At 42.4% G+C, this 24,448-nt stretch overlaps 1 protein-coding gene across 1 annotated transcript in view; it reads right to left on the bottom strand.

Moving 5' to 3' along the window:
• Positions 1 to 8,998, bottom strand: part of LOC147097070 (zinc finger CCCH domain-containing protein 10-like) — an 83,597-nt gene extending 74,599 nt beyond the window's left edge. The window contains exon 1 of the mRNA XM_085972862.1: positions 8,977 to 8,998. The gene's annotated coding sequence lies outside the window, so the exon portion shown is untranslated. The remainder of the gene's footprint in view (positions 1 to 8,976) is intronic.
• Positions 8,999 to 24,448: the final 15,450 nt, after the last annotated feature.

Below are 24,448 nucleotides of genomic sequence, written 5' to 3'. Positions count from 1 at the left end.
CAGACTCAGTACAAAACTGAGCAGTGCATTTAAACACTGAGCCATAAGGGAAGCACACCCGTGCCAATCGCTAACCACTGGAAGGCGGCCAAGAGAGCTATGGTGACTTGCCCTCTGGAGAAAATCAGAATCTCCACCACGCCTTCCTTGGAAGCATAGCAGCAATCAGATACATGTTTTGCGGTGCAATGGGGGTATAAACTGGTAACACACCACTCTGATGTGTCAGACCACCAGTAGCCTTTTCCATTTTAGCACCCTGCAACCATTCGAAGCAGTACGAATGATGAAACCCTTCAACACTAGGAGGTGATAATTCATGTGTAGAACATTTATGAATACAATATAACAAAACACAGTCCAACACTCTAACAGGTCCGCTTAGAAAAGAACCCAGAAGAGGAAATGTTACCTTTTTCCTTTATTATGAAGGCACTAAAAAGAACCTATCTAATGAGCCGAGGACAATTCGGTTTGTTCCCTTGTAACATGGACACATCATTAAGATTAGTCACTGTTGAGGCAAAATTACAGTGGAATGGAATGGAAATGAAGAGATTCATAGCTTTAAATAATAGCAGCCTGGAGATAAACCATTTAAAATTAATTTTTAAATGAACACAAAAATATACAGGGCCAGCAAAATTGAGACATTTTCATAAAAACAGCAAGAACTGTAGGTGAAATCGGTGCATTTTTTGTTAAAACTTGCAGAAAGCTGGCCGCCGCTATATTCAGACCTGCCAAATATGTCGCAAAAAACATGTGCTTAGCATGCTCAATTCTCGATTGATCAGGACCATTATGCGTCTTTATGCGCTGTGACTAGTTATTGCTAGTCGATGTAAACAGCAGAAATGCAACTTATTTTACATAATGCCGCCGTTTTTAAAATAGTTATAGTCGTGCAATTGTCAGCCGCTTTGAGGAATTTCAAGTGACCATTGGGGGAAATCAATTGAACACGAGGCCATTTTAAATAAGCAGTATGGAATACAACAGTGCACCCAAATTTGATACACACACCAATTAGTATACTGACTCCATCTAGTGGCCATTGCAAATTAAGTTGTTTCACTTCCAGCTTCATATCTTGTCACATTTCATTCACGTGGTAAAACAGTTTAGTTTGAACTAACATGGCGTACATGTCATAATTCACCAACACATCCAAGAGTATGCTCCTATTGCAAACAATGCGACAGACAGAAAAATGTATCTGTTTTAGGCAAAAATGGCTTTTACATGTAAACACGAGTCATCATCATCATGCAAAACAAAAAAAAAACATTTTTAAAAATGCAGTTGTCACTTACCTGCATAAGATATCCAACAGAAGATATTATTCGGGTGTATCATGGAGGGACCTTGCTTGCAATCCATTCTGCATCCCAAATTACCTCACAATCTGTCACTATATCCTTACTGCTATAAAGAAGCCAATCCAGCAACTCACGAGGGGTGCGGCAAGCCTGCACTGGTTCGTTAAATTAATCAGAGATGTTCAATTCTACACAAGCAGATCTCCTGTGGTGCTGCTCAGAGTCAGAAATTATGCTTTTGCAAGGAAATGGTGCACATTTCCACTGAAAGGATTTGTAATGTTTGCGCTGCATTCAGAGACAATGAAGCGTTTTTTGATTTATTCCCCTTGCATTCTATTGTTAAATACATGCATGCAACATATTGCGGGGGGGGGGGGGGGGGGGGGGGGGGGGGAAAAAGAGAGAAAGGAAAGGAAAGCAGGAAGCACTCAGAGCAGGAGTCTCTCTCAGCTTGGTTAGCCGCGACCTCGTTCTCCACCAGCATCTGTTTTCTCCTCAGTGTATCAGGATCATGTGACTGCATCATTTTTTTGTCCAATATAATGGTGTAGGGAATGGAGGCAAGGGATCAGCGTGTTGAATTGCTATCAAGGTAGCAAGAATTGCAGGGGGCAAAGGGTCCCCAGACCTGCACATTTAGAGTAAATACCAAGCCAAAAGTAGTTCTCCTCAGAAAGGGTAAAGGGTATTGATGGAAGTGAGAGAAATGTGGCTGCTTTTAAACATCAAGTTCAAGCCGAGGCCCTTGAACTAAAAACTTTAATGAAGACATTAAAAGACAGAAAAGATGTTTGAATGGGTAAATTTAACTGTATTATGCAATATGTCATTTTAAATTCTTGTTTAAAACCATATTTTGTAAATCACAAATTTTGGTGACCAACAAAAAAGGGTGGACAAAATCACAGATTCAACTTATTCAAAATGTAACAAAATATTGCCATTTGTCTTTCCAACTCTACAATGTTGACATGTTCCTATGGCATTTCCCATTAGAAATGTTAACTGGTTTATGAACAGGGAGTGGGGTGTCAAGTTATGGCAACAGTGGGTGGTAAGTGCTTGGTCTGGCAGTGGTGGGAGGATAGACATGGGTGGATGGCAGCACTACCATTAACAAGGTTCTGCCTGCACTGGGGAAGTGGGCTGATGGTTGAGAATACTGGGAGAGAGGTTGAGGAGTGCTGCTGAAAATAACACTAATAAAGGGTCTTCGAGTGTGGATTGAAAATGGGTACAAGAAGTATGGGAGCATGCGGTCCTGGCCAGGGTGGGAATTTCTTAAAATTGTTTCCCCGAGTAGTGACTTTGGGAAACTTGCATCATTTAAAATACAGCTGAGTATTTATATTAATACAAAATAATAGTACAAATTTCTTTACTGCTGGAGAAACTCTCAACAACCCAGCCCACGACCCAACATGATATTGAGCACCCACACCCTCCCAGTTACTAGAAACTGGCTGCAAGTTTTTCAGCACTTGGAAAATCAGTATCAGCAGCCAAAGGAAGACCTGTGACCCAATTCTAGTATTTCCAAGGTAAGTGGCACTCGGGAGAACAGCACCACCTACTTGGAGACGCAGCTGTGAGGTCTCCGAGGTAAGCAGCAGTGCCAAATACTTGGAGGACTCCAAGACAAATAAGATGAATATATAAATTTAACCACAACAGGATAGCGTAACAAAATAACAGAAAAAGATGCGATAGGAAAGCATGAATACACAAGGTTTTTATAGTGAGTCACGGGTAATGCAGCTGCAAGGTGGGGGGGATTGAAAGAATTTGATGAGAAATATCGGAGACATTTGCCCAAATACAGTGAAGCAATGTGTTTTTTTGATCCATTCCTGGAAAATAACTCCCATTTTTCTTACCCACTATGCCTGGCTGAATGGCTAGCACAATTGCATCAATAAATCTTTACATAAACAAATTCTCAGTATAAACAATGGGTTCTCTAATAATCACCCTCTAAATCTCTCCCTCAAAAGTAAAGTACCTGTAGCTGGTGAGAGTACTACCAGCTGAGCCAAGCTGGCATACTTCCAGAAATGTACTGATGCATGGTGATTCTACACACTTGGACTATAGTACCGAGAATTGTAGGTACAGGTGTAGTTGGTAACTCCCTTTAACTGACAGTGATAGCAAGCTATTATACCATTTTTATAGTATTGCTCACAGTGAATTATAAGATACACTATTTTATCACAATAAGGGTTATTCTGTCATCATGTGAAGCACAATGTATTATAATGAATAGTAACTGAAGTCAAATGATGTTATTACAGTACGTGGGATTAAATTCTATAACACTCCATTCTTCTGTGAAAGCTGTAAATATGGCCTTTATTATTACATGTTCCTTTACTTATTTAGCCTATATCTCTACTTTTTGATAGCCAGAAAGACTGGCTGGAGTAAAGTCAAAACTCTGGGGGGGGTGGGGTGCGGGAGGAGATAGAGTCTGTTAGAATGGGGGGGGGGGGGGGGAAAGAGAGGTGGGCTAAGGCGCATGTGTCCTAGCCCATTCCCAGTAGTGTGTGTGTGGTGAATTTGTCCAGTGTCCAGATCAGCATTCTTCCCTCAATCAACACCAAAATCAGATTATCTGCTCATGAATTAATTTACAGTTTGAGACCCATGACTGGAATTCAAAAATAATCCATTTGATGTGAAGTACACTGCGATGTCCTGAAGATGTGATAAAGGTGTTAGATAAATGCAATTTTCTTTCAATTAAATTAAAACTTGGTCAAGAATGAAATGGGGTGGATGTGATGTCTCCCAACAGTGAAAGGTTTCATCTCTGTGACAATGCTCACAGCCTGCGGTGGCTAAAAGCAGGTGGTCATTCTGTTTGCTCATTCCAGCTTTGTGGCCTTTTGTTTCTTATGCTGTGTGGCCTTTTGTTTCTTATGCTGTGGAGTATGCCCAAGTTGGTTTGGTGTGCAGTCAAATCAAAGCCAACGTTAGCAGCAATGCTATGTATAACATTCACTTTTGGTGCTGCTATTTTGCCGCACTGGCTTTCTGCCATTCTCCTGCTCCAAGCTGGTGGAATACACTTCAGTGCACCATTCTGGTATCTTCTATTGTTTGGCCTTTGGACCGAGGGTCACTGCAGTAGTAATACCACGGGTCACTGCAGTAGTAATACCACACAATAGGCTTTTATTTAAATAATAAAGCGGAGAACCGAGCCAAATTTAAAACATTTACTCAAATTTCTGGCCACGTGTTATGGCTGCAGTTCCTGGGAGCAAAATGGAGCAGCAAAGTTGGGGTTTAAGAATGGAAAAGGTGAGGGTGCCCAAAATAAATTGGAATTAAAAAATATGAAATGTAAGTTGTACTTGTAAATTTGGGTTGGATTCCTGCTTGCTACTGTATGGTTCTGATGGCTTGCTGTTCTAATGAAATCAAGGAATTTTACATTCGATACAAGAAATTTCAATTGAAGTTTAATGTTTTTTAATGAGTTCTTGGGATGTGGACGATGCGGTTAAGGCCACATTTATTGCCCATCCCTAGTTGTCATGAGGGTGTGGTGGTTGGCTTTCTTCTTGAAGTGTTCCCACAACGATGTTGGGTAGGAAATTCCAAGATCTTGACCCAGCTACGACGTATGTCCAAGTCAAGATGGTGCGTAACTGAGGGGGGGGACTTGGCAGTGATGGCATTACACAATATTGCTGCTCTTATCCTTCTTGGCGCTAGAGGTCACAGGGCTGACAGGTGCTGTCAAAGTAAGCTTGGCGAGTTGTTGCAGTGCATCGTGAACAAAGTACATATTGCAGCCACAGTGGGTTTTCAGTCCAGTGGCAGGGGCACCGATCAAGCACACTGTTCGGTGTCTTCAATATTGTTGGGCTTCACCCATCTAGGTGAGTGGTGACTATTCAATCAGTCCTGACTTGACCCTTGTAGATGATGAAGCAGCTTTGAGGGGTCAGGAGGCAAGACACTTCTCATCGTACCCAGATTCTGCCCTGCTTTTGTAGTCAATGTATTGATACAACTGCTCCACTTGGGGTAACCCGCAAGTTGTTAGCGGAAGATTGTGGCAGTGGTGATGCCACCGACAGTTAGGGGATAAAATTGGGCTTTTTCTTGTTGGGAGACGGTCATTACTTGGCTGCTTCATTAATTGGACTTGTAAATACAGATGAACACTATTGTCAGCAGACAGACAGGCCCACTCCCAACTTTGATAGAGGGAAGGTCTTTGATGAAGCAGAAGATTGTTTTTTTTTTTTTTTTTTTTTTTGAGGGATTCATGAGGAAAGCTAATACAGTACAATCTAGTGGCCAGAGCCTATAATTAGTGACAGGACCCAATTTACATATGGTTTTTCCATTGTAAATGTGGACGCAGGAACAATGAAAAAGTTGAAGACAAAGTCTGTTCTTCAGATGAAGCAGGATTAGAGGCTAAAGGATAATTGGACGAGGGCACAAAGACATAATTCAATCCACATTTTAAAGTTGTATATTATGGCTTTATTTTTAATATTTCCATTCTAAATTCACATTACATTGTAATTACATCCTCTGGCCAGTGGTGGCACTGCAATGCCTCCACTGGAGAAAATTTCAATTATAAATGTGAACATACCAATTTTTAATGGGTGTGCGTGACCGGAAGTCAGATGCAAGATTTTTAATATATTATATTAGACATATAGATCTGCTAATGTATTAAAAAGTCCTATGTTCACATTTATAATGAAAAACTACCTATGACAACTTGTCACTCTGTAATTACACCTTCCTGCAAGTGGCAGCACTATTGTGCCAACAATGGCAGGAGGGTGTAATTGCAGTGTGGCAAGATTACAGAGTTTTCATTATAAATATGCATAGGGATTTATAGTAAGAACGTTTCAGACATCAGTTTTCGATTTGTAAATCTTGCATTACACTTGTACCCGATTGCCTCAAGTTTCATTTTCATAAAACCGGCTGAAGTCGTAGAAAATATACCAAACAGAGGAAATCTTTATAAACCCCCCAATGAAGAAACTAAGGATGTACGAAGACAACCATTCAACAATTAGTAAAAGCTATCAATAAAATAGTGAACCAATAAAATCACAAAATAATTTTTATTTTTTTTGACCACTTATAACTGCTTCTCCACTGAGCTGAACTAACCAGTGGAAATTATAATTACAAAAAAATGCATTTAAACTTGCCTATACAATAGTATTTTCTGTGTTTAAAATGCCTCCAACAATATTTTCCATTTGTGGTTCTACATGTCTAGAAAGCCCGAGTCTTAAGCTTCTAGAATTTGTTTTTAAATGATCAACAGTAGACTAGCCATTCAGTGTGTGACTTGCTGTTTCTAAGCACTGACCTCTCCTCCACTTCTGTGTATTGATGGCAAATTCCTGCAGACAACCCCCCGCCCCTCCTCCCAGAAACCATTTAACGGTGCAGTGAAAGTAACCAGAATTTGGCTTTTTTTGTATAAAACATCAAACACGGCATGAATCCCAACTTTTTCTGAAGTAACTTTGAAAGCAGAAACAACCTGTACATCAGCTGATCTCCCACAGCCACAATCCGGCACAGGCTCGACGGGCCGAATGGCCTCCTTCTGTGCTGCAACCATTGTATGATTCTATGAACTATATTCAGCAAATATGTAAGAGCCGAACACAGATACAGCCATGGACAAAACTGGCCAGTGAGGGAGGACACGAGTAAATCTTTATATTTTGTAATGTATTCTTTCCCTTTATGCTTATTATGCAAAAATGACCAAGTAAGCAAAAAAAAAAAAGTGGTAAGTTCTGGAATGGCTATAGCATTACTCAAATTAGAGGGAGGTTTGAAATAAAGACTCCTGAATTTGAATGTGTTTAAGCAGGATCTTTTGCCAACACTAATTATTGTTTCATATGTCATAAAGACAGAGGCAAGTTAGTTTAATCTTTTCTTAAGTTACATATATATTTCTTGGTCTACACCAAAGTATAGGGATTTCTTGGACTACATCACAAGGTCTGGGGGAGGGGAGAAAGAGTGGGGTACAGTTTCCGCTTTGGCCACAATCGACGATCCAGGCACAAATTCTGCTAGTATTCTGAATTGCACATTTTGCTCAAGTTTCCACTCAAGCTCATTTGCATATCACCAAACACTAAATCTTCCATGAATCATTGCAATCAGGCAGCATTTTAGAACGTAATTTTTTTTTTTTTGCATTAAAAAATATTCCTTGATATATTTAAGAGTGGCAACCTGGTGCAGTTTGATTAATACATTTATCACAAAAAACAAGCATTTTTAATCAGTGCGTCTAGACCGCCACCTGTGAGTAACCTGATTTTAAATCTGAAAAATGACTTAAAAAAATCTAGAGAGCCATTTACTAGTTTCATTGGTGTACAGTTATCAGTCTTAGTAAATTAAATATTTTATTTAAAACTTTTAGAAAGGTGCCTATTGGTGACCTAAAAGAAGTTTCATTTTAAGAGCCTCCTCGTAGGCCCGTAAACCGGTGCAATTGACAGAAACTCACCATGGTGATCAATTCAATCTGGAGCATGGCCAGTTTCCAGCAACATTTTTTAAACGATCGCGGAAACGCGATTCGCATTGGACGCAATTTGTGCTCGAAATTCCTCGATCTTTTACGCTGGTTCGGCCGATTTGCGAGCGGAAACTCTACCCCAATGTATTTACGTTTTTTCTTTACTTCAGTCACCATGATTATCAGTGAGAAAACAGTCGGGCCATAGCATGTGGCTAGAAACAGTGCCAAGATAGGGTGCGGGGGGGCGACAGGGCCAGTTGTGGGTTGAGCCACATACTTCAACCTCAACGAGAGAAGTTGGGGCTCAGAGCTGGGCAGCACGGCCAGAACACCAGCCCCAAGGTGAGGGCTTTACAAGACAAACATGAGAACGCTTCAGCTCAATGTACTAAACCGTTTTTTTTTTTTTAAACCCAAGCAACAAAAGAATTGGGAGACCGAGAGGCAGAGACAATGCGAGCGTGTGACAGACATACAAAGGAGAGAAAGAAAGAGGGCAGCAGAGTGGAAGACAAAGAGTGGAAGAGAAGCAGAATCAGTTACATTAAGGCGATTTAAAAAATTGAGCAACGCCAAAGGAGATCAACTGTTAATCCTGGAAATTTATATAATGGTCTCATCTAAAATTGCAATAGCAGACGAGGTAAACCTTTACTTTCGACAATAAACCCGTCTCTGATGACCCAGCAATCTCCCATCTTCCTTTTCCCGCCCCCGCCCCCCGTGAGGATCCATTGCTCTAAAACGTGCTGTTTCGAAAGGAGCCGCTCGGAAGATAAACCGCATCTAAAATCAGTTAATGGTCGCAACTAAACGCCGTCATCTATTATTCTGCGAATTAAATTTCACGGTTGAATTTTCCAGCTAAGTGATTCGGCGACCGCAGCCCCAGCCGATTGCAGTTGTACTGGGAAGCTCTCAAACGCGCTCCCTGGATTTCAGGCTGTAATGGCGCCTTTAGGCCTCGACTTCCTGTTACAAATTAAAATGACCCCCGGCCCACAAACAAACCCCAATCTTCTCCGCACAGTGTGTACACATGAAAATCTTCGACTACTCTCACCGAGCTCGAAACTTTAACCGGTATCAAAACTCACAAACCAGGGATGGGTTTACCTATACAGCACAGCACCGCTCGACTCCGCTCCTTCCCTCACAGCTCCGACACAAAGAGGCTCAACGCAGGTCCTCCCAGTCAAGGGTAACTTCACGACAAAGAGCATCCAACCAGGTCCTCCCAGCCAAGAGCAACTCCAGGCTAAAGAGGCGCAACGCAACACAAGCGCCTTCCACCGCAGCAGACAATGTTAAAAGGCGCAGTCGGTTGCTGGTAAACACCAAACATGATTTGCCAAATGGCAATCCCTAATTTTGATTTTAAATGTGACATTTTGACAGACGTCACTTTACAAAACACAGCACTCCGTATAAATGGTTTGCAATTAGAATTGGCTCCTTTTAACAATCTGAGTCACTCTTGTTGATCATAAAGGTCATTCTTAACATGTTGACATCACTACACTTAGGTCTGCTAAAAATCAACATTTGATTCAGTATTTTGAATGTTTACTACTTTTCGCTATTTAAATCCAATCCCTAAAGTGTCTTGGGGCCACATACCATCTCTGGCCAAAAAAGAAAGGCTTGCATTTCTATAGCACCTTTCACGACCCCAGGACGTCCCAAAGCACTTTACAGTCAATGAAGTACTTTTGAGGTGTAGTCACTGTTGTAATGTGGGAAACACGGCAGCCAATTTGCGCACAGCAAGCTCCCACAAACAGCAATGTGATAAAATGACCAGATAATCTGTTTTTGTTATGTTGATTGAGGGATAAATAAATAATAAATAGCCAGGACACTGGAGATAAATCCCCTGCTCTTCAAAATAGTACCGCGAGATCTTTTACATCCACCTGAGAGAGCAGACAGGGCCTCAGTTTAACATCGCATCTGAAAGACGGCACCTCCGACAGTGCAGCACTGCACTGGAATATCAGCTTAGATTTTTGTGCTGAAGTCTCTGGAGTAGACTTGAACCCACAACCTTCTCACTCAGAGACAAGAGTGCTACCCACTGAGCCATGGCTGACACTAAGCAGGCAAGCAACTTACTCCTAGGCCTCGCTGAGCTGGCACGTGATTAAGGATAGCTCACTGCTTTATCTTGATGTCACTGCGTTTTTTCATCTTTTAATTCTTTCTGTGTTCTGTGTCTATGTTTGTGTTCCATTCTTTTATCTCTCTAGGGATTTTACATGTTTTATTCTCATTGTGGTATCTATATTTCTGTGTCATCTTTCTGTAAGTCTCTCCATCACTGTGTCTCCTCTCTATATCTTTCAATCTCTCTGCATCCCTCTTATATATGTTACTGATGTACTCAATTTCTTTCCAGAATATGCAAAAGGTTGGTAGCCAACATACCGGGTCGGAAGTGGATACCAGGATCAGGCAGGAAGAAAGCATCTGGAAGCTGGATAAACATGTATAGATCGAGGGGACTGAGGCCAAGGCCTGGAAGGGAGTAGAGAGAGAAGTGGGCTGGGGTTTGAGAGTACTTGAGAGGATGAGAGCATTTGGGGTGGCTGGGTGTCGGAGCATTGAGGGGGATGCAATTGTATAACATTTATATTTATCTAAAAGTATTCCAACCAGTCCACTTTAGTTACATAGATACATAGAAGATAGGAGCAGGAGTTGGCCCTTCGAGCCTGCTCCGCCATTCAATGAGATCATGGCTGATCATCCAAATTCAGTACCCTGTCCCTGCTTTCTCCCCATATCCCTTGATCCCTTTAGCCTTAAGAAATATATCCAACTCTTTCTTGAATATACTTAATGAACTGGCCTCCACCGCCCTCTGTGGCAGAGAATTCCACAGGTTCACCACTCTCTGGGTGAAGAAATTCCTCCTCATTTCAGTCCTAAATGGCTTACCCCTTATCCTTAGACTATGACCCCTGGTTCTGGACTCCCCGGCCATCAGAAACATCCTTCCTGCATCTAGTCTGTCCAGGCCTGACAGAATTTTATAGGTTTCAATGAGATCCCCTCTCAATCTTCTAAACTCCAGTGAGTATAAGCCCAATCGACACAATCTCTCCTCATACGTCATTCCTGCCATCCCAGGTATCAGCCTGGTGAATCTTCGCTGCACCCCTTCCATGGCAAGAACGTCCTTCCTCAGGTAAGGCGACCAAAACTGCACACAATACTCAAGGTGCGGTCTCACCAAGGCCCTGTACAACTGCAGCAAGACATCCTTGTTCTTGTACTCGAACCCTCTTGCTACGAAGGCCAACATACCATTTGCCTTCTTAACCGCCTGCTGCACCTGCATGCTTACCTTCAGCGACTGGTGCACAAGAACACCCAGGTCTCTTTGCACTTCCCCTTCTCCCAATCTATTACCATTCAAATAATAATCTGCCTTCCTGTTTTTGCCACCAAAGTGGATAACCTCACATTTATCCACATTATAGTGCATTTGCCATGTTTCTGCCCAATCACCCAACCTGTCCAAATCGTGCTGGAGTTTCACGACATCCTCCTCACAGCATACCCTCCCCCCCAGCTTTGTGTCGTCTGCAAATTTGGAGATATTACATCCAATTCCCTCATCCAGATCATTAATATATATTGTGAACAGCTGGGGTCCTAGGACCGATCCTTGCGGTACCCCACTAGTCACTGCCTGCCACTCGGAAAACAACCCGTTTATTCCAACTCTTTGCTTTCTGTCCGCCAACCAGTTCTCTATCCAAGTCAATACCTTGCCCCCAATCCCATGTGCCTTAATTTTGCACACCAATCTCTTATGCGGGACCTTATCGAAAGCCTTCTGAAAGTCCAAATACACCACATCCACTGGTTCTCCCTTATCTATTTTACCAGTTACATCCTCAAAAAATTCCAGTAGATTAGTCAAGCATGATTTACCTTTTGTAAATCCATGTTGACTTTGTCCGATCCAGTCACTGCTTTCCAAGTGCTCTGCTATTACATCTTTTATAATGGACTCTAGCATTTTCCCCACTACCGATGTCAAGCTTACTGGTCTATAATTCCCCGCCTTTTCTCTCCCACCTTTTTTGAATAGTGGGGTAACATTAGCTACCTGCCAATCCATGGGTACCGTTCCAGAGTCTATCGAGTTCTGGAAGATGACCAGCAATGCATCTACTATTTCTAGGGCCACTTCCTTAAGTACCCTGGGATGTAGATTATCAGGCCCTGGGGATTTATCGGCCTTCAGTCCCATCAATTTTCCTAACACCATTTCCCTACAAATACTGATTTCTTTCAGTTCCACCCTTTCATCAGACCCTATGTTCCCCGGCATCTCTGGGAGGTTATTTGTGTCCTCCTTTGTGAAGACAGAACCAAAATATGTATTTAGTTGGTCTGCCATTTCTTTGTTCCCCATTATAAATTCCCCCGATTCTGACTGCAAGGGACCTACGCTTGACTTCACCAATCTTTTTCCCTTCACATATCTATAAAAGCTTTTACAGTCAGTTTTTATGTTTCCTGCTAGGTTACTCTCATATTCTATTTTCCCTTTCTTAATTAATCCCTTTGTCCTCCTTTGTTGAATCCTAAACTGCTCCCAATCCTCAGGATTATTGCTTTTTCTGGCCAATTTATATGCCCTCTCCTTGGACCATATGCTATCCCTAATTTCCCTTGTTAGCCACGGTTGGGTCACCTTTTTTGTTTTATTTTTATGCCAAACTGGGATGAACAAATTCTGTAGTTCATCCATTCGGTCTTTGAATGTTTGCCATTGCCTATCCACCGTCAACCCTTTGAGTGCCATTCCCCAATCAATCCTACCCAACTCGCTCCTCAGACCATCGTAGTTTCCTTTATTTAAATTGAGGACCCTAGTCTCCGAGTCAACTACTTCATTCTCCATTTTAATGAAGAATTCGATCATATTATGATTGCTCCGACCCAAGGGGCCTCTTACAACAAGATTGCTAATTAATCCTTTCTCGTTACATAATACCCAGTCTAAGATGGCCTGATCTCTGGTTGGTTCCTCGACATATTGGTCCAGGAAACCATCCCGTAAACACTCCAGGAATTCCTCCTCCACAGTATTGTTACTCATTTGGTTGGCCCAATCTATATGTAGATTAAAGTCACCCATGATGACTGCTGTGCCCTTATTGCACGCTTTAATTTCTCTTTTAATGCCATCCCCAACCTCCGCCTTACTGTTTGGAGGTCTATATACCACTCCCACTAACGTTTTTTTCCCCTTAGTATTTCTCAATTCTACCCATACAGATTCCACCTCATCAGAGCTAATATCCTTCATTACAATTGTGTTAATCCCTTCTTTAACCAGTAATGCTACCCCACCTCCCTTTCCTTTTTGCCTATCTTTCCTGAATGTTGAATTCCCAGTCCTGGCCTTCCTTGAGCCACGTTTCCGTAATCCCAACAAGTTCTCCAATTTTGTTTGCTGCCACTAAAAATAAAACTGATTTAACACAGCTTAAACATTCACTCCCTCCACCACCGGCACACCGTGGCTGCAATGTGTACCATCTACAGGATGCACTGCAGCAACTCGCCAAGGCTTCTTCAACAACACCTCCCAATCCCGCAACCTCCATCTCCTAGAAGTACAAGGACAGCAGGCACGTGGGAAGAGCCTACCAATAAAAAAAAATTTAAAAGGGAAAACAAGCTGGACCTATCAAATCATTCCAGACACACTTTTTCTGCTTCAGAGGGAGGAAAATTGCTGACAGGCCTCAAGTGCATAGCTTGGCCAACGGGCTCTGAAGCAGCTGAAGATGGGGGGGAGGCAGAAGTTCTGTAAGAAATTCTGAAATCACAAGGCTGCGAAGCTGAATTCCCTCCCTCCCCCTACATGCCATAGCAACCCTGGAGACCAGGAACACAGTGGCATTGCTTTTGTGCAAAATGGCGGGAAATACGAGGTAATGCATTCATAAGAAATAGGAGCAGGAGTAGGCCATTTGCCCATTCGAGCCTGTTCTGCCATTCAACAAGATCATGGCTGATCTTCTACCTCAACTCCACCTTCCCGCACTATCCCCATATCCCTTAATTCCCTTTGTTCCCAAAAAATTAATCGACCTCTGTCTTGAATATATTCAATGACTGAGCATCTACACCTCTCTGGGATAGAAAACTCCAAAGATTCACAACCTTCTGAGTGAAGAAATTCCTCCTCATCTCAGTCCTAAAAGGCCTACCCCTTATTGCGAGACTGTGACCCCGTGTTTTAGATTCCCCAGCCGGGGAAAACATTTTCCAAGCATTAACCCTGTCAAGCCCCTTAAGAATTTTATATGTTTCAATTAGATCACCTCTCATTTTTCTAAACTCTAGGGAATATAGGCCTAGTCTACTCAATCTCTCCTCATAGGGCAATCCCCTCATCCTAGGAACCAGTCTGGTGAATCTTTGCTACACTCCCTCCAAGGCAAGTATGTCTTTCCTTAGGTAAGGAGACCAGAACTGTACACAGTGCTCCAGGTGTGGCCTCACTAATGTCCCATATAATTGTAGTAAGACTTCTTTACTCTTACACTTTAATCCCTTTATAACAAAAGCTAACATACCATTTGCTTTCCTAATTGCTTGCTGTACCTGCTTGTTAACTTTTTGTGATTCATGTACAAGGACACCCAGGTCCCTCTGAACACCAACATTTCCCAATCTCTCACCATTTAAAAAATATTCTGCTTTTTTATTTTTCCTACCAATGTGGATAACTTCACACTTCCCCACATTGTATTCCATTTGCCATGTTCTTGCCCACTCAGTCAACCTGTCTATATCTCTCTCCAGCCTCTTGGCGTCCTCCTCACAGCTTAATTTCCCACCTAACTTTGTACCATCAGCAAACTTGGATATGTTACACTCAGTCCCTTCATCTAAGTCATTAATATAGATTGTAAATAGTTGAGGCCCAAGCACTGATCCTTGCGGTACCCCGCTAGTTATAGTCTGCCAACCCGAAAAAGTCCCGTATATTCCTGCTCTCTGTTTTCTGTTCATTAACCAATCCTCAATCCATGCTAATATATTACTCCCAATCCCATGAGCCCTAATTTTGTGTAACAACCTCTTGTGTGGCACCTTATCGAATGCTTTTTGAAAATCCAAATACACCACATCCACACCCCCTTATTCATCCTACTGGTTACATCTTCAAAAAACTCTTAACAGATTTGTCAAACACGATTTCCCTTTCATAAAACCATGTTGACTCTCCCTAATCATATTGTGATTTTCTAAGTGCCTGTTACCATGTCCCTAATAATGGATTCTAGCATTTTGCCTACTACTGATTCTTGTTATTTGCATATATTTTGAATACATTCACCTATATTAGGGCGGATGTATTCTACATCCCCGTTACCACCCCCCATGGAAAATCCAGGAAGGTGCACAAGCGTCCTACTTGCCGCAATTACGCCAGGGATCAGTGAGACGGACCTACAAATCAGGAGAAGAAAAAGGTGAACCAATTGATTCTCTCAAAATGCTGTTTGAAATTTCAGTTACTAAACAAAAATGGCAAACAATTTTTTACTCAATGTCCAAAACAAGGTGTTAAAAAAAAAATAGGAACATCAAGAAATGTAATCATGTTATTTCATTGTAACATGATTACATTTAACAATTAAAGTGTCTTCTGTGTTTTAATAGCTTCATTAAAGTTTTTTATTTGAAAGCCAGTGTCTCTGAAATGCCTGGACTTGGACTTGATAGTGTTTCCAGAACCTTGACCCCGTGTGCTGAAGGCTGTTTCTGCAATTTGAGCATGTGCAATGTGGACAATTACTCAGCGTTCATTAGTAGCGGGGTACTGACAGCACGGACCTCAGCGGAGGTGGCGGCAGCGGCAGCGACGGATTAAACCGAGCACCGGAGAAGGCCCAGGACACAGTGCGGACCGGAGCGGGAGCACCGGAGAAGGCCCAGGACACGGTGCGGACCAGAGCGGGAGCAACAGAGAAGGCCCAGGACATGGTGCGGACCAGAGCGGGAGCACCGGAGAAGGCCCAGGACACAGTGCGGACCAGAGCGGGAGCACCGGAGAAGGCCCAGGACACGGTGCGGACCAGAGCGGGAGCAACGGATTAAACTGAGCACAGGAGAAGGCCCAGGACACGGTGCAGACCTGAGCGGGAGCGACGGATTAAACGGAGCACCGGAGAAGGCCCAGGACACGGTGCGGACCAGAGCGGGAGCGACGGATTAAACTGAGCACAGGAGAAGGCCCAGGACACGGTGCGGACCAGAGCGGGAGCAACGGATTAAACTGAGCACCGGAGAAGGCCCAGGACACGGTGTGGACCAGAGCGGGAGCAACGGATTAAACTGAGCACAGGAGAAGGCCCAGGACACGGTATGGACCTGAGCGGGAGCGACGGATTAAACGGAGCACCGGAGAAGGCCCAAGACATGGTGCGGACCCGAGCGGGAGCGACGGATTAAACGGAGCACCGGAGAAGGCCCAGGACACGGTGCGGACCAGAGCGGGAGCGACGGATTAAACGGAGCACCGGAGAAGGCCCAGGACACGGTGCGGACCAGAGCGGGAGCGACGGATTAAACGGAGCACCGGAGAAGGCCCAGGACACGGTGCGGACCTGAGCGGGAGCGATGGATTAAACGGTGATCAAAAGAAGGAAATGCAGTCTGTTAGAGAGGAGTGTGATACACTGGGAATTTCAGAAACAAAATGACAGAAAATTGAATGTGCAGAAAACCCAGCCCCCTGTCAAACCAACAATTTTTGTTTTGCATCCCATCTTACTGTATCTGTAACATTTAATTTCACGCATTGTCCTTCTGTGATCTGCCTGGCTGCACTGGTACAGGATCACAGAATGCAGGTGCATCATCTAGCTCAGCGAATCACCTGCCAGCATGTGGCATTGGTCTTTCCACACGTTTCCCTGCACTCGTGTGTTTACATAATGCCACCTCACTTAAAGTTTCATATCTGTTGTCCAGCAACCGTACCAGCAGATTGTCTGGAACTCCTCCTAAAAACTGTCCTTCCAGTCCAGTGTTGTCCATGTGGCTAATTAGGAATCCAGATGTGGCAAATTGCATTTCTGATTAGTAGATAAAAAGTGAGTAATAGACCCTGTCGTTGGGCCTGTGATCTCAATACTCAGTTGCATGGTGTATGCATGTGAACTTTAACCTTTCACACATTTTACCAACAAATGCACAATGTTTTTTGATTGTGTGTGCTTTACTTCCTTGTTTACTGCTTATTGGTCATCTGCTATAATGGTGTGTAAAATGGGTGAAAACGCTGGGCTTCAGAACCATGGAAACACCAGTAATATTGTATTGTATTGTGAGGAGAGCGGTTATTGTGGCCAGCTCTACTGATCAGAATAACTGCTCCAGGTCAGCAGAAGAAAGCAAATCCAACCAATAACAAGCATCGCCAACAGGGCAAGTCATGGCTAAAAGGTAAGCAGCATCCATCTTGGAGGGAGAGCAGGGTCGGGTCTAGCACGTCTCGTGAAAGAAAAATAAAGAATTGGTTAGATTTGCGAATGGATAGATTTGTCGCAAGAAAACGGTAAACAGTGACAGTTCCTGTGAATAGTTCTTTTGGTGAGCGGATTGATGCGCCAGTGGGACCTCCAGTCAAAAAGGGTCGATATTGGGTGAAAGTTGGATGAAAATTTCACATTGAATGGGAAATTCAGTTTGTCATTATGTAGAGTGGCAAGAAACCACTTTGCCTTTTGTGCACAAAGTTGTCTGCTGAGAATAAGGTGGATAATTTGAAGAAGCATTTCAAACATTTGCTTTCTGAATTTAACAGAAAATTTTTAATTGTTTCACAGAAAAGAGTGCATTAAATTTCTCAACTGAAATCAACTCTCAAATCAGTAGAAAACGGTTTTGAAATAATTTCTGTCGTCTTTGGAACTTATAACATTGACCAATTACAAAACTGTTGGGATTCTGGAGCGAAAAAAGAAACAATTTTCTGATGGACAGGTTTGAAAGAGTTTATGGTGACAGTCCTGGACACCTCACTGGAGAACAAATGTACTGAAAATCAGAAACGATATTTTGCAGAAAATTTGAGAGCTGCATTTAAGTCATCAGACTGTTTGTCGTCATTTTCTGGATCTGACTGGCAGCATCGAATCGCAGCTGAAAGCTGAGCGGAAAGATTCTCTTGCATTTTCCCTTGCACAGGATGAATCCTGTCACTTTTGTGGCACTGCCCAGTTAGTATTCTGGGTACAATTCGTTAAGCAAGACTTTGAGCTGAAAAAGAAGCTGTTGGTGCTCACAGGACTGAAAGACCATACATGTAGTTCTGACATTTTGGCTGGTGCAAAACTTGTCACTCAAAGTTTGAGCCGAACCTGGTCAACTTGGTGTTGGTTACCACTGATGGCACATCTGCCATGATTGGTTGACACTCTTGTCTTTATTACACTGTTGATAAAATATCTAAGTGAGATTGGAAGCACACAGCAGTGAATGAGAGAGAGAGAGATCGAGATCATTATACTGCTAGGCTTTGAAATTTGCTGGAACAATTTTAGAAGTGATTTGCTGATTTTGACAGTTTCAGTCTAGCCTTTCAGTTCATGAAAGATCCATTCCGCTTTGACATTGGAACTTACGGACACTAGTGGAACTGCTCTGTGAAAATATGTAGATTGGAGATGGATCTGCTGACACTGCAAATTGGATACATGACCGAGACTGACTGTGTGCTGAAAATATGGCAAAATATCCTGATTGAGGGTGAATATCTGGTTTTGAGACTTGCCGCTGCCAAGCTGTGTGCCATGTTTGGCTCAACTTGGTTGTGCGATTCAACATTCTCAGCAATCACCAATGAAATCAAAGTAACGCTCGCCAGTCGCCACTGCTGGACAAAGACCTAGAAGCTGCACTAAGATGCGCCATGTCTGATAAATTCATGCCACAATTCCAGACATTGGTGAAAGAGAAAGACTGCAAAGTTTCATGCTGAATGGTGGTAGATGTTTGTTAAGAAAGAATATATGTGAAGTACATTTACATGCTTTTCTACTAAAAATAGTGCACGTGCCTAAAACAAGCGTCGGTGTAGTCACACCTGCAGCTAGTCACACCTGCACAACACTGTGAGTATATATTCATTTATCTCCTTGCTTGATTCTGCAACTTCCTCTTCTAACCTGTCTCCATGCATCTGCATCTCCAAAATGAATTCTTTATATGTACCTTTGTGTACTTAACTAAACTTACGCCTCTATGTTATGGTGTGATAATATAACAGTTGAAAATCGCACATTTTGTTACTATAACCCATGCAGAGTTCAGGATCGATTATTTCCCACTCAGTGATGGTACTGGTCTTTCTGCCCATGTTCTAGGGTGTTACCTGTGGTCTCCCACCAGCAATTTGAATGTTCTTAACAATTCATCTATGTTGTCCCTGTCATTAAATTTTGGAAGTGGATTTACTGGGGTATATATTCGATTGGGCGATAGCAAAAATCGGGCGATACCAAATCGGTGGCCCCCTTTGCACGCCGCCAGATTTTCTTTTCTATTAAACAAAAGACTTGCATTTCTATAGCGCCTTTCATTACCTCAGGATGTCCCAAGGCGCTTTACAGCCAATGAAGTACTTTTGAAGTGTTGTAATGTAAGAAACGTGGCAGCTAATTTGCGCACAGCAAGCTCCCACAAACAGCAATGTGATGACCAGATAATGTGCTTTAGTGATGTTGATTGAGGGATAAATATTGGCCAGGACACCAGGGAGGACTCTGCAGCTCTTCCATGAATAGTGCCATGGGATCTTTTACGACCACCTGAGGGGACAGACGGGGCCTCGGTTTAACGTCTCATCTGAAAGACGGCACCTGCGACAGTGCAGCACTCCCTCAGTACTGCACTGAAGAGTCAGCCTAGATTATGTGCTCAAGTCTGTGGAGTGAGGCTTTAACCCATGACCTTCTGACTCAGAGACGAGAGGGCTACCAGCTGAACCACGGCTGGCACATTGACTTCTGGAAAAGAAAAACTGGCCGCCGATTCACTATCACCCGTTTTGCACGACTGCCCGAGATGAATTTCTACCGCGCTAAGTCTATCACATCCCAGATCATGGGCTGGAGTTGCTGTACATTCACTCACCTGGAATTTATTTGTTGCAAATCGTCTTGCCTTCACGAGCTCATGCTGCCGCTGCTTCCCCTGTCCATCAGCTTCGAATGTGCACTTGCGTTCCTTTTCCTCTTTATTGCATTGACACTGAGGCTCCTCATACTTGCGCTGCTGCTTTGCAGCCTCCAATTTAAGCACTTCTAACCGGAATGCAGATTCTTTGCTCTTTTCCTCCACAGCCAGTCAAGCTAATTCTAGCTCTCTGTCCACACCTATCGGAGACCTCGTAGACAGTTTTCAATACTGTTATTTGACTCTGCTGGTTCCATTTTTAAATTTCCATCTGTTGGCCTGCATGTGATATTAATAGTCCACCTTTGTTGCTACCTAGTCTTATGATTCAGACATGCCCAACACAAAAAACAGCTCTTATAGGCAGGTCTGCGCTTCCTGTGAACTACAATGAGACCTTGTGCGCAAAGTAATCTGGGATAGTGGTCTCTTGGCAAATAATAAACCTGTTTATTATTTTTGGATTACACATCAGGATTTTCAGTACATGCCCCTGTAACTTCAGAAGATAATTAATAATAGTCACACCAGACACTTTCATAACTGACTAAATTACCAAACAAGTTTATTTACTGAGAGTCAGTCACAGAAATAAGCAATAACAACCAGTTGTTGAAGTCACAGCAAATAACATAGCAACTTTGAGCCAGTTCAGGAAAGGGTTAAACAGATAAACCAGTCAGTTTAATTCCTTCGAAAGGCTTTCTTTACAGAGCTTTCAAAGAGAGGCACTTCATTTCAACAACAACCAGCAAGCTACATAACACATACACAAAAGCATGCCGTAATCCACCTGTGGTGTCTGAAAAGTGATGTTTGCGCTAAAATCAGATTAGGTCATGGCTTAATAGTGACACAACTGTGATGGACATTAATTATTTCTAGCACTTTGGTGCGCTCAGTAATCAGTTTTCCAGACACATACATCTGCTAGTAATCAATAATATTGGCTTGACTGGCTCCTGATATACTTCATGCAGAGCAAAAAAAATTAGGCCAATTTCCCAGCATGCAGTTGCAGAAGCCATTGTTCTTAAAATAACCTGGTTTTAAGCTTGGAAATGCAGTAGAGAGAGGACACCTATAAGCTACAAACAAAAGAATCCATTTTGTCACAGTCCCTTTGCTCATTAATTATAATTGGCACTAATTAAAATTTAACTTGGAAAGAATTATGCTCAAGATGGGATTAATCTTGATTTCTATTCCTGTTGGTATCTTTCAGTTTTAAAAAATATTTATAATTACAGCAATTTTCTCAGAACAAAAAGGTGCAATTAAATAAGAATTTTAGGAAAATTTAAAAACCTGGATATAAGTTTTTAAACTCACCAGGACCAAAGTCATGGATCTGATTTGTTGTTTTTTTTTATCATAATTGCTGGTTCCAGATTGGCTGATTTTGTGCAGGCTGTTGGTTCTCGATTGATAACAGTAACTTTCCTGTCTGTCTAGTCACAATCAGATATTTGAGCAAATCAACATGGCTAACTGGACAGATGGTAGTAATTTAAGCCAATCATATATTTAAAGTGTGACAAATGAGTTATGATGCCATGGATATGACATACCTTTTTAAGGAAGTATGACAGACGCAAGACATTTGTGTGTGTGTATGTGTGTGTGTGTGTAATAGGCAGATCTTCAGTGCCATTACTAAATGAATCTGAGGGTACATGGTTTTATAACAATAATGCTGTTATTCTATGTAATGCATAATGTATTATCCTGGCCACTAACTTAGTGACTGAATAAATCAAATTCTGTCTTTCTTGCATGGTACGCTAGGATTTTTTAATCAGTGTTTTGGGAATAGAATTGTAAAACTGTTCAATTTTCTGTAAAAACTGTAAATTAGTGACCTTGATTTGTTCTATATTCATGAATGAGTGGCCTCCATTTTATATATATCCTTTTACCCATCTACTTGATTTTTATCCCTTAAGTTTTTTTTAAAGCTGCAGTGACACAGCAAGATGTACTAGGGTGGAGGTAGGTACCTGCTGTTTAGCAGTAGAGGGGTTGGGGTCCAGGGATTTTGCAACAGGCTTGCTGGAGTTTGGCTGCATGGGGGGGGGGGGGGAGGAGGAGGAGGTGTTCTGTGGTTTAGCAGCACTATAAAAAGGAGGAACCTAGAGTTTGGCAGGGATAATCAGTGTCACCCACATTGATAGCATTTGAAAGAAATCCTCTATAAATGGCCAGTCTTCCTGTTAATCATACATATTTTCAGAAATTAACTCAGAAAACAGTGGACAAAAACCAAGTCAAAGGACACCAGGTATATAAAATAATAAAGGGGCTGGATTGGGTGCCTGTTGATAGATTATTTCAGTTTGACAGATTAGGGAGGACCGGGGTCATGCATTTAATCTACGCAAAAGTAGGAATAGACTAGATGTTGGGTGGTTCTTCTTTTCCCAGACAGTAGCAAGCCACTAGAATGTGTTGCTGGCTTGTGCGGTGTGCGCCGATTCTCTGGATGCCTTCAAAAGTGAGCTGGACCGGTTCTTGGCTGGGGCAGAGATCACATCATATAAAGGGTAAGTACTTTAACACACGCACAAGTCAATGTGATCGCCTGGACTGGTTTTGATCGCCTAAGGGGGTTAGAGAGGAATATTCCAGGGTATTTTTTCTCTTATTGGTACAGGGTTTTTTCTGGTTTCTTGCCTCACCCAAGAGATTACATGGCTGCTGGGTGGTAGTTTGTGTTGTCAGAATGCTCCAGGCATCATGAATGTGGGGCTGGCTGGAGTTGACTGGTCTGTTCCTGCCTGTCATTTTTGTATGTTCGTATAACAACAAAATGGTTTGTACCATTGTTCTCTCTGCTCATTCAGTGATCTGCTGCAGTGTGATAATGCAATTGTGACATTACAGGAAGTAAGTTGACAAACGGGGGAAAAAGGGTCTTCCTGTGTGCTAATTTGCGCAGAACAAGCTCCCACAAACAGCAATGAGATATTGACCAGTAAATCTGTTTTTGATACAAGACTTTTAACATAATACTAGTGGATCGTCTATGATGTTGCACATGGTATGGTTGGGAGCCTGATGGGAAAATAGGTGGGCAAAGAAAAATGGTTGAAGACTGGGGATTGAGAACAGGTGGAAATAAAATTTTAAAGTGAGTCGGCGGTTGAAATTTAAAAAAAATTGCGACTGAGTTTGCGGATAGGAAGCTGTAGTGAAGCACGATTTAGAATCCGGCCAAGGTTGAGAATGTGTGGGGTGGTTGAAAAGTTTTACACAGTCAGGGCTGGCAGATGGGACTGGGAACCTGCAAGGTGAGAATATTTTCCAAGCAGGCAGCAGTTCTGAAGGAGGGAGGAGTAAGTTTTAAAGAATTAGGTTGGGACTGGGAGCCTGTTGGGAGGAGGACTAAAATTTCTAAAGAGTTGGGCTGGGAACCTGCACGGGGGAGGGGGAGGGGGAGGGGGGGGGGCACGATTAAGAGCCAAAATTTTGAAAGTCGGGGCAGAGCTGGGAACATAGGTAAGTGTTGACAGTTTTTACATTAGAGCTCCCATAGAAATATTAACTCATAAGTGTTGATATAAAAGCTTCATTAAAAATTGTGATGCAGGAAGTAAAAGAAAGAACTTGCATTTATATAGCACCTTTCAGAACATCCCAAAGTGCTTTACAGCCAACAAAGTACTTTTGAAGTGTTGTCACCATTGTAATGTAGGAAACATGGCAACCAATTTGCACACAAACAATGAGATAATGACCAGATAATGTGTTTTAGTGATGTTGGTTGAGGGATAAATATTGGCCAGGACACTGGGGAGAACTCCCCTGCTCTTCTACAAAAAGTGCCATGGGATCCTTTTTGTCCACCCGAGGGCAGACGGGGCTTCGGTTTAACGTCGCATCCGAAATATGACACCTCCGACAGTGTAGCACTCCCTCACTACTGCACTGAAGAGTCAGCCTAGATTATGTGCTCAAGTCTCAAGAGTGGGACTTTAACCCATGATCTTCTGATTTGTAGACATAAAGTGCACACCATATGCAAGAATCTTGTAATAATGTATATATAAAATAATCAGATAGATAAAAGGCCTACATTTGAATAGCACCTATTCATACTGCTGAGAAATGTCACAAAGCACTTAACAACACTTTAAAAGTAATTTATGTGAAAATAGTGGTGTCATCAGGGCCATTCAAAATGCATTTGGGCGAGTTGGTACTGCTGGAGGAGCAAGCTTTAATCTCCCTATTTTTATGTATTATTGGATTTTATATAATTTATAGTTAAATAGCAAAACTAACAGAAATTTGAGAAGCAGGGAAGTAAACATGTTTGGACCATAGATGTTTCTCTGCAGTACAGGCTGAA

This window comes from Somniosus microcephalus, chromosome 33 (genome assembly GCF_052327205.1).
Source record: "Somniosus microcephalus isolate GS21.2 chromosome 33, FLI_Smic_1.0, whole genome shotgun sequence".
Lineage (NCBI taxonomy): Eukaryota > Metazoa > Chordata > Chondrichthyes > Squaliformes > Somniosidae > Somniosus > Somniosus microcephalus.
The sequence above is the reverse complement of the archived record's forward strand: the minus strand, read 5'-3'. Positions and strand labels throughout refer to the sequence as shown.